The sequence below is a fragment of the Phytophthora cinnamomi genome (genome assembly GCF_018691715.1).
Source record: "Phytophthora cinnamomi strain GKB4 chromosome Unknown Contig58, whole genome shotgun sequence".
Taxonomy (NCBI): Eukaryota; Oomycota; class Peronosporomycetes; order Peronosporales; family Peronosporaceae; genus Phytophthora; species Phytophthora cinnamomi.
Window position 1 is genome coordinate 211,800 of NW_027150991.1, and position 9,723 is coordinate 221,522.

Here is a 9,723-nt window from a genome sequence, read left to right on the forward strand (position 1 = left end):
GTATGTTTCTGTCAGCCTTAGCTGTAGGCGTCAGTTCGAAGTGAGGGGACTGCAGTGGCGGCGCCACGCGTCCTCCCTCCTCCTTCTAGGTGTGTGTGGTGACACAAGAGATGACCTGTACTTTTCCTATTGGCTAATTTAATAATATATTTAGACCCAATTAGAGTGCATCATATCTTCCCATCATAACGACATCACAACACTCCCACTAAAAGTTCTGGCACATCTCAGATCTCATCTTGTGTTCACCACACGGATTTCCATCCTTTCTTAAGACGGCTGTTAGCCGATCCTTTGTTTACCTAAGATTACTTTATTTACTTGATTTCTTAGGTCACATGGCATTGCAGCGTCCTCTTTTACACTTTTATTTACAGATTTCCCGAATTTATTAGGACGGCTGGGATCTGCATCGTAACTTACCCATTAGAAATAAATTTCTAATACTTTTCTCACAGAGACAGAAAAACATATTTTTGGCTCTATATGATCGTTCACTATATGACAATATTTCGGCACATCACAAGATGTGATTACAGCCAAAACATACGTCAATTCTGAAATTTATAATTCTGAAACCCCACTTTTCATATGACTTCCTGGATTTCTTATGACTTCTGCATATTACTTCATTGTTCTGGGCTCGATTGGCCTCCTTGTTGGCCTTTCAAGCTTCCACTCTCCACACTTCAATTTTGCTTTAAAGTTTTGGTTCGACTTTGCGCCTATGGCCGCAATTAAACCTTCGGCTAGGAACAAACATGGTTAAAAGCCGAGGAACAATCCTGTTACCACCATCCAGAGGCGAGGGCGCGCGTGGCACAGTTCCTATTCGCGGCTGCGGTCAACGGTAGCTCTGGCTGTGCTTGGACCAATTCATATTGGTTCGTCCTAGTCTAGTCTTTAACCAAAAGCTTAAGCATTTGAGAGTCTTAATAATGCGATAACGTTGCGTCTTATTGTTTAGTCTTATCGCATAAGTATTTGTCCTTTACTTATCCTTGGCTCAAAAAGTATCTTACTCAACTTGGCCGGCTGGCTTGGACTTTGACCACATGGTGGATCTTAAGACATACTAGCGAAAGATCGCAGACCGATGGTTTCTCACAATCAAGTGATACCAAAAGATCGCAAGTCACGAGTTACCCATGCTATGTTGCCGTGGTAAGGGTAGGCTTAGTCCTTAACCCCCATGAGGTTCCTCAGCTTCTCAAATTGAGTTTAGGTAGTGCTCTGGTGAGGGCATCTGCAACCATATCTTGTACTGCAGTATGTTACTACTATTCTTCCATCGTCATGTACTCTCTCGCATAAAGCCCTTTAATATCAATGTGTTTTGTGGAAGCATGGTTAGCTGGGTCCTTTATTATACTAATTGCTCCTTTATTATCACACACCAGCAAACTATCGGTTGTTTTTGCTTAAAGCCCAGTTCCTCCAGTAGGTACCAAAACTATCTGCCTCTTTTATCTCTCACTGTGCTATTAATTCAGCTTGTGCTGTGTGGGAGACTGACTGTATCTTCTCCGAACTTTTCCATGTAATAGTTATCGGCCATAATACTACATACCCAGTCACTGACTTTCGATTCTCATTTTCATATTCGCGAAGCTCGCTGTGTATAGCTCATATAATATTTTTTATTTTTCCGTCGAATATGAGGCCATACTGTCGACGTTATTTTCAGATACTTTAGTACTCTGTGCTGCCTGTAGTGAGTTTCGTTATAAAGGACAGGAATTTACTTAGTTCTCTGACTGTGTTTGCAATTAGGGCGCACACGGACTTGATACATCAAAGACCCCAAAGCCCCTATAATCAAATGGTGAGCTGCTATTTGCTCTGACTCTATACTAACTTCCTTTCGAGGACTATACTTTGGCTTAAAGTGTTGGCTCTGCTACACTCTCAGTCAATTAAACTCTGTAGTAAGTCCATAATACATATGTGTTGGGACATACTAATATTGTTTTTCCCATCTCTTTTTATCTCCATTTTGAGGAGGTAGTGGATCTCGCCTAGATCTTTCATAATAAATCGTGAGGCAAGTTTGGCTTTCACCTTTTCATAAGTATAATATTACTTTGTTGCGATAGTAATATCATCTACGTATACGCATATGAGTACTATGTGTTTCTCTCCTTTACCTCCCACTATTGCCGATACAAACAGTACTCCTTTTTGCACCGGGAAAACCCTAATTGAAGCAAGAATTTATTGAGAAGCGCATACCAGATGCGCGGTGCCTGTTTGAGTCCATAAAGGCTCTTCTTTAGCTTACACACTGTTGAAGCGTCCCCATGCTGAAATCCGTGAGGTTGTTGCATATATATATATATCCTCAAATAAGGTCCCATTGAGGAATGCAGTGGACACATCCATTTGATGGACATCCAAGTCCTGTATAGTTGCTATGGCTAAGAAAATCTTCAGGACTCATACCGAGCCACTGGAGAGAAGATCTCATCATAGTCAATCCCATATATTTGTGTATTACCTCTGACGACAAGTCGTGCCTTAAAACGATCAATTGGTACCGTCAGGGTTTTATTTTACGTAAAAAAAACCAATGACAGCCGAGTACCTTTCGGCCTTTAGGTAGCGGGACGAGCTCCCAAGTTCCATTTTTAACTAGTGCCCGGTACTCAACTAATAATGCCTCCTCCCACTCTTTGGCATGAGGTCCCTGCCTTGCCTCTTTGAGCGATCTCGAATTGGTGCTATTTAATGCTCCACGTGACCGTGTTAATTGCCACCACGTAGTCTTTTAGCCGAGAATTAGCCGTCCGTTTTCGACGGGCCGGAATTGGGGGTACGCCTTCATTAGCCCCTCACATCTCCCACTGTCTCCGTACTCATTGAGGGCAATGGCGACTCCTCTGTCCGTCTGTGCTTTGCTGGGGCGTGTGCAACCGCATCCCGTGTCCCTTCACTCAGCCCATACACCTCGTTTATGGTTTCTGACTGACTCAACGGTTCCTGATGGAAACGACCCATGGTTAGGTCTGTAGTAGACGTGACGTCAAACCTTGACGTCTCGGGCCATAGAGGTTTATTCTCTTTCACATCAAGAAGTCGGTATCCTTTGTAGTTGTCAGAGAGCCGAGTAGTTTACACTCGACTGCTCTATCGCTAGGCATTTGTTAGCTCGTTTAGATTTCGAATATGAGCGTAGCAGGTACACCCCATATTCTCAAGCTTAACTCACTAGGCTTTTTCCCATATAGCGCTTCATACGGTGTTTTACCCTTTAATCTGGCTGTTGGTACTCGATTGACTACGGAGGTCATATACATCAACGCCTCTGACCACCACTTTGCAGCCATACCAGATCCTACCAAGGGACACCTAACGTTACCCATAACGGTCTGATGTGCTCGTTCGGCTGAGCCATTCTCTTCTTGGGATTCAACATTTGACTGTTGGAATATCAGGCCTTTCTTAGTACAGTACTTTTTCCGGTTAGATATTGGCTTTCACTACACGCGACCCGGGTTCGAGTCCCGGTTTGGGAAATTTTACGCCATTCCGCCTGGTCTTGCGGCCTTCGTCTGCTGGCCAGGTCGCGTCCCTGGGCGATGTGTGGCCTACTGCGAGGTCTGCGCTTATGATGCAGGTAGCCGTGGGCGCGCCGCCAGAAGCGCCGATGTAGTCGGTGGTGCAGACCAGCTCCGCCGGGACGTGGTTCGGCGTTGTATCGCATCGCTCGGACCGGTGCGGGCGCCACAGAGGTGCGCGTGGGCATGCGCGTCTTCCGGTCGTGCGCAAGGCGTGGGCGTGCGGTTGGTGGTTGTGGCGCAATGGGCGCGAGTTAAGGCGTAGGGTTAGGTTGGAGGTTGCTCCCAAATAGTCTAGGCGGTTAGGATACGTGGCTTTCACCCACGCGACCCGGGTTCGAGTCCCGGTTTGGGAATTTTGTTTTTCCGCCCCGTCGGCTCGCGTCTTCGTCTGCTGGCCAGGTCGCGTCCCTGGGCGATGTGTGGCCTGCTGCGAGGTCGTGCTTGCGGTGGGAGTAAGTGTAGCCGTGTGGGCGCGCCACAGAAGGCCGATGTAGTCGGTGGTGCAGACCAGCTCCGCCGGGACGTGGTTCGGCGTTGTATCGCATCGCTCGGACCGGTGCGGGCGCCACAGAGGTGCGCGTGGGCATGCGTATCTCGGTCGCGCGCAAGGCGTGGGCGTGCGGTTGGTGGTTGTGGCGCAATGGGCGCGAGTTGGGCGTAGGGTTGGTTAGGAGAAGGTGCTCCCAAATAGCTCCAGGCGGTTAGGATACGTGGCTTTCACCCACGCGACCCGGGTTCGAGTCCCGGTTTGGGAATTTTCCATTTCGTCTGCTGGCTCGCGTCCCGTCCTGTTACGTACCGCTTTGCGGCGTGGGCGCGCCACAGAAGGCCGATGTAGTCGGTGGTGTAGACCAGCTCCGCCGGGACGTGGTTCGGCGTTGTATCGCATCGCTCGGACCGGTGCGGGCGCCACAGAGGTGCGCGTGGGCATGCGTATCTCGGTCGTGCGCAAGGCGTGGGCGTGCGGTTGGTGGTTGTGGCGCAATGGGCGCGAGTTGGGCGTAGGGTTGGTTAGGAGAAGGTGCTCCCAAATAGTCTAGGCGGTTAGGATACGTGGCTTTCACCCACGCGACCCGGGTTCGAGTCCCGGTTTGGGAATTTTGTTTTTCCGCCCCGTCGGCTCGCGTCTTCGTCTGCTGGCCAGGTCGCGTCCCTGGGCGATGTGTGGCCTGCTGCGAGGTCGTGCTTGCGGTGGGAGTGTGTAGCCGTGTGGGCGCGCCACAGAAGGCCGATGTAGTCGGTGGTGCAGACCAGCTCCGCCGGGACGTGGTTCGGCGTTGTATCGCATCGCTCGGACCGGTGCGGGCGCCACAGAGGTGCGCGTGGGCATGCGTATCTCGGTCGTGCGCAAGGCGTGGGCGTGCGGTTGGTGGTTGTGGCGCAATGGGCGCGAGTTGGGCGTAGGGTTGGTTAGGAGAAGGTGCTCCCAAATAGTCTAGGCGGTTAGGATACGTGGCTTTCACCCACGTGACCCGGGTTCGAGTCCCGGTTTGGGAATTTTGTTTTTCCGCCGCCCCGTCGGCTCGCGTCTTCGTCTGTTGGCCAGGTCGCGCCCCTGGGCGATGTGTGGCCTGCTGCGAGGTCGTGCTTGCGGTGGGAGCGTGTAGCCGTGTGGGCGCGCCACAGAAGGCCGATGTAGTCGGTGGTGCAGACCAGCTCCGCCGGGGCGTGGTTCGGCGTTGTATCGCATCGCTCGGACCGGTGCGGGCGCCACAGAGGTGCGCGTGGGCATGAATATCTCGGTCGTGCGTGTTAAAGGGTGATGCGTGTGCGTGCGTGTGCGTGTGCGTGCGTGTGTGTGTGCGCGTGTGCGAGGCTTTGTGGCGGCGTCCAATGCTCAAGATGAGACGCGCAGGCTGCGTGTGCATGAGGACGAGCGCGTGGGAGCGCGTCTGGATGTTCAAGCTGCGTGGATGCGCGTGTGGGTGCATAGTATTTGCATATGTAGGAGTAGGGTGTCCATGACTTTGCACAAGTCTGTATTGCTTAGTGGGTTAGCACCGGGTCTTTGACTCGAAGGTCGTGGGTTCGATTCCCACAGATGTTTGCTTTTCTTTTTGCCAACAAGAGAGCATAGTAGGCAGGCTAGGAGCTAAAACTCACTCACTCAATCTTACTTTTGGTTTTGCAATCTCGTCCCGAAGCCGTCTTTAAGTGTTTCAAGCTCTACAGCTCGTAGTCCAACCTCCTTTTGGTTATGAGCCCAAGTACCGACACCAAGTTCAAAGTCGAGCCTTTCGACGGCTCGAACTACTCGCTGTGGAGCTACAAGATGAATATGTACCTGATGTCCAAGGGATTGTGGGATGCGGTCAGCGGAGAAGCCGGGGTGGCCTCGGCGAAGGAGCAGCAAGCGCACGCGGCGATTGTGCTCAACCTCAACGACTCGCAATTGATGCACGTGGTGACGTCCAAGACTGCGAAGGAAGCGTGGGACACATTGAAAACGTTCCACAAGACTCAAGACATGGCGAACCGACTGTGGCTCAAGGAGAAGTTCTCGGCGTTCAAGTTTACAGCATCCTCCGTCAGCAATCACGTAACGGAGTTGGAGAAGCTCGTGATGGATATGAAGAACGCGGGGTGTGAACCGAGCGAAGAAGACGTCTGCGCGACGATGTTGTGGAGTCTACCATCGAGCTACGAGAGCCTGGTTCAAGCATTTCGCATGTCAGTGAGCGATTTCAAGCTTGCAGACCTCGTGAGCAAGCTGATTGCGGAAGAAGTGCGTCAAAAGGACTCGACGCGCGTCGAAGAGGCGACCGCGCTTCTTGCCGGTAAGGGCAATGGAAAGCAGCAACAGAAGAAGAAGAACACACGCTGGGGACGCAAGAAGGGATTCTCCGGAGCGTGTTTCAACTGTGGCAAGATGGGCCATTACGCGAGGGATTGCCGTTCTAGGGCAAGTCCCGATGATGGTATCCAAGACCGGTCAAACGTTGCGTTTAACGCGACCGACGCTTTGCGAGCGAGAGCTGGGTGATGGATAGTGGTGCTTCGGCACACATGTGCAAGATACGCGACGCCTTTCACGAGTACTCGGCTATAAAGACTGCGCGCAGCATATTGAGCGCAAAGAACAGTGCGAACTTGAAGATTCTCGGCTTTGGAACAGTTGTTTTGCGTGTCTGGACTGGAAGTTCGTGGATAAACGCGCGGCTGGAAAACACGTTGCATGTTGAAGACTTAAACAAGAACCTGTTCTCTCTGACGGCTGCAACAGCACGCGGTATGACCGTGACTATGGACAGCGAGCGGTGCGTTGTGAAACGCGGCAGCCAAGTTGTGGCGACGGGTAGGAAGCAAGGCAAGCTGATGTACCTCAACACTGATGGTGGTGAGGAGTGTCATGTGGCTGAAAACGACGTTGGTCTGTGGCATCGGCGACTTGGTCACGTGTCTTTCAGGACGTTGAACTCCATGGTTAAGGACGGAAAACTCAGTGGTGCGCAAGTTGCACCTGGAACCGTGTGTGGTGTATGCGCGACTGCGAAACAAGCACGCAAGCCTTTCAGCTCAACCGAGAAGGAGCTCGAAGCCAGGGAGAGTGCACGCAATGACACCACCGTGTGCTCTGATGTGTTGGGGCCTGTCACCCCCGCATCCAAGTCGGGCTACAAGTATATTGTGAGCTTTATTTTGATGAAAAGCCGTTTTGTGACGGTCTATCCACTGCGCAAGAAGAGCGAAGTGTGTGAGGCGTTCAAGAAATTTCTCAAAGAGGCAGAAACAAGCGCGGGCATCAAGGTTAAGGTGTTACGCAGTGATAATGGTGGTGAGTATTGCAACGCAGCAATGGAGACTCTTTGCGACGACAAGATGGTCAAGCAGGAGTTTACGGTACCATACAACCCGCAGCAAAACGGTATGGCAGAGCGAATGAACCGTACGCTGGTCGAAATGACACGCTGCATGCTGAAAGAGAGCGGGATTGACAAGTCGTACTGGTGTGAGGCTATGATGACTGCAGCAGACATTCGGAACGTGTTGCCTAACACTTCAAACCCACACTCAAGTCCGTTCCAACTGGTTTACAAAAGGGAGCCACGTCTGGAGCACATGCGCGTTTTTGGGACCGAGTGCTACGCCCATGTGACCAAGCAAAAACGCAAAAAGCTGGATGACTCGGGTATCAAGTGCGTTTTCCTCGGCTACGCCAAACAGCACAAAGCATATCGACTGCTGGACCCAACTAACGGATCAATCGTAATTTCAAGGAGTGTGACGTTTGCTGAAGCCCCACTCGCTACGGCGCGTAAGGAGGGCAGCCAGGAGGTGATCGATATCATCGGCATCGACGAAGAAGAGGAGCGCACGGAAGAACCCAGCGTTGAGGAAGGTTTCCGCACGCCCCCAACTCACCCACGCCGGGAACCTGATAATCACAGCGGGCCGACTGACTCTGTGCCGACGCGTGGCTCTAGCACTCCGGGGAGAGATGGCGAGGAGGAGTGGATGGTGCGTCCGGCACGCAAAAGGCGTGGAGTTGTGCGCTACCAGGACGAGTACCCCGGGACTCGACGTGGTGAGTTCAACTTGGACGATTTTGAGGGTGAGTTCGATTCCCTCTACTGTCTACTTACTGAAGACGACGACGGCGAGCGTGCTGTTTCATACGACGAAGTTATGCGCAGCAAGTACAAGGACGAGTGGCTGCGTGCCATGGAAAGCGAGATGAAGTCGCTTGAGGATCACCGCACCTGGACTTTGGTGGATATGCCATCAGACAAAAAGGCAATCGGGTGCAAGTGGGTTTTCCGCATCAAGCGAGACCCGAGCGGGAAAATTATCAAGTTCAAGGCTCGTTTGGTGGCAAAGGGCTTCACACAACGCCCAGGAGTTGACTACACGGAGACGCTCGCTCCTGTAGCACGCAAGGAGTCCATCAACATGGTTGTGGTAATTGCTGCAGAGGAAGACATGGAGGCTGAAAACGTGGATGTTGACACCGCGTTTCTATACGGTGACGTGGACGAGGAACTCTATATGGACCAGCCAGATGGTTTCGAGGACCAAAGCAACCCGACTAAGAAGTGTTTGCTGATGCAAGCACTTTACGGCACGAAGCAAGCGGCGCGTCAATGGAACAGCAAGCTGAATAAACACTTGGAAAGCCAAGGCTTTTGTCGATCGGCGGCGGATCCGTGTGTGTACGTTCGGCGTTCTGGCTCAAAGTTCAGCATTATTGTCGTCTATGTGGACGACCTCATGATCTTCAGCAAGACGAAAGCAGATATTACTGGGATCAAGGAGGCGCTGAAGCGTGAGTTCAGCATTAAGGAGCTCGGTGAGCTAAAGTACTGTCTCGGCATCGAGATCCACCGCGACCGTGAGAGCAAGGTCATTATCATGAACCAACGAGCGTATATTCAGCGACTCGCAGAAAAGTTCGGTGTAGAAAACTGCAAGGCAGTGCACACACCAGCGGATAGCAACTCGAAACTGGTGAAACCCTCGGAGGACGAAGTTTTCGCGCCTAAGTATCCGTACCGCGAGTTGGTGGGGGCTTTAATGTACCTCGCAACTTGCACCCGTCCGGACATTGCTCAAGCTGTGGGTGAAGTGACCAAGTTTTGCGAGTACTACAACAAGTCTCATTGGGTGGCCGCAAAAAGGATTTTAAAGTATTTGAAGACGACTCAAGACTTGGGGCTTGTGTTCAACGGCGGGACCAAGGGAGAGTTGTTCGGCTACGCGGATGCGAACTGGGCAGGCGATCTGGACACTCGGCGCTCGACTACAGGCTACGTGTTTTTCCTGAATGGGAGTGCGATTTCGTGGAAGTCGAAGCGGCAACCGACAATGGCAACATCGAGCACGGAGGCAGAGTATATGGCCTTATACAATGCCACCCAAGAGGCAGTATGGCTGCGTCAGCTACTAAAGGACGTGGGGTCTGAGTGTTTGGGTGCTACTACAATATTCCAGGACAACCAAGGATGCATTGCGCTGGCCAAGAACCCAGCTTACCACTCACGTACGAAGCACATCCACCTGAAGTATCACTTCTTGCGCGAGAAGGTGGAAGACAAGATCATCGTGCTTGAGTACAAGCCGACAGACGAGATGGTCGCGGACGGGTTTACCAAGGCGCTGGCACGACCCAAGCACCGCCAGTTTATCGTCGGACTCGGCATGGACGACTAAGACGCCAGGCACAGCG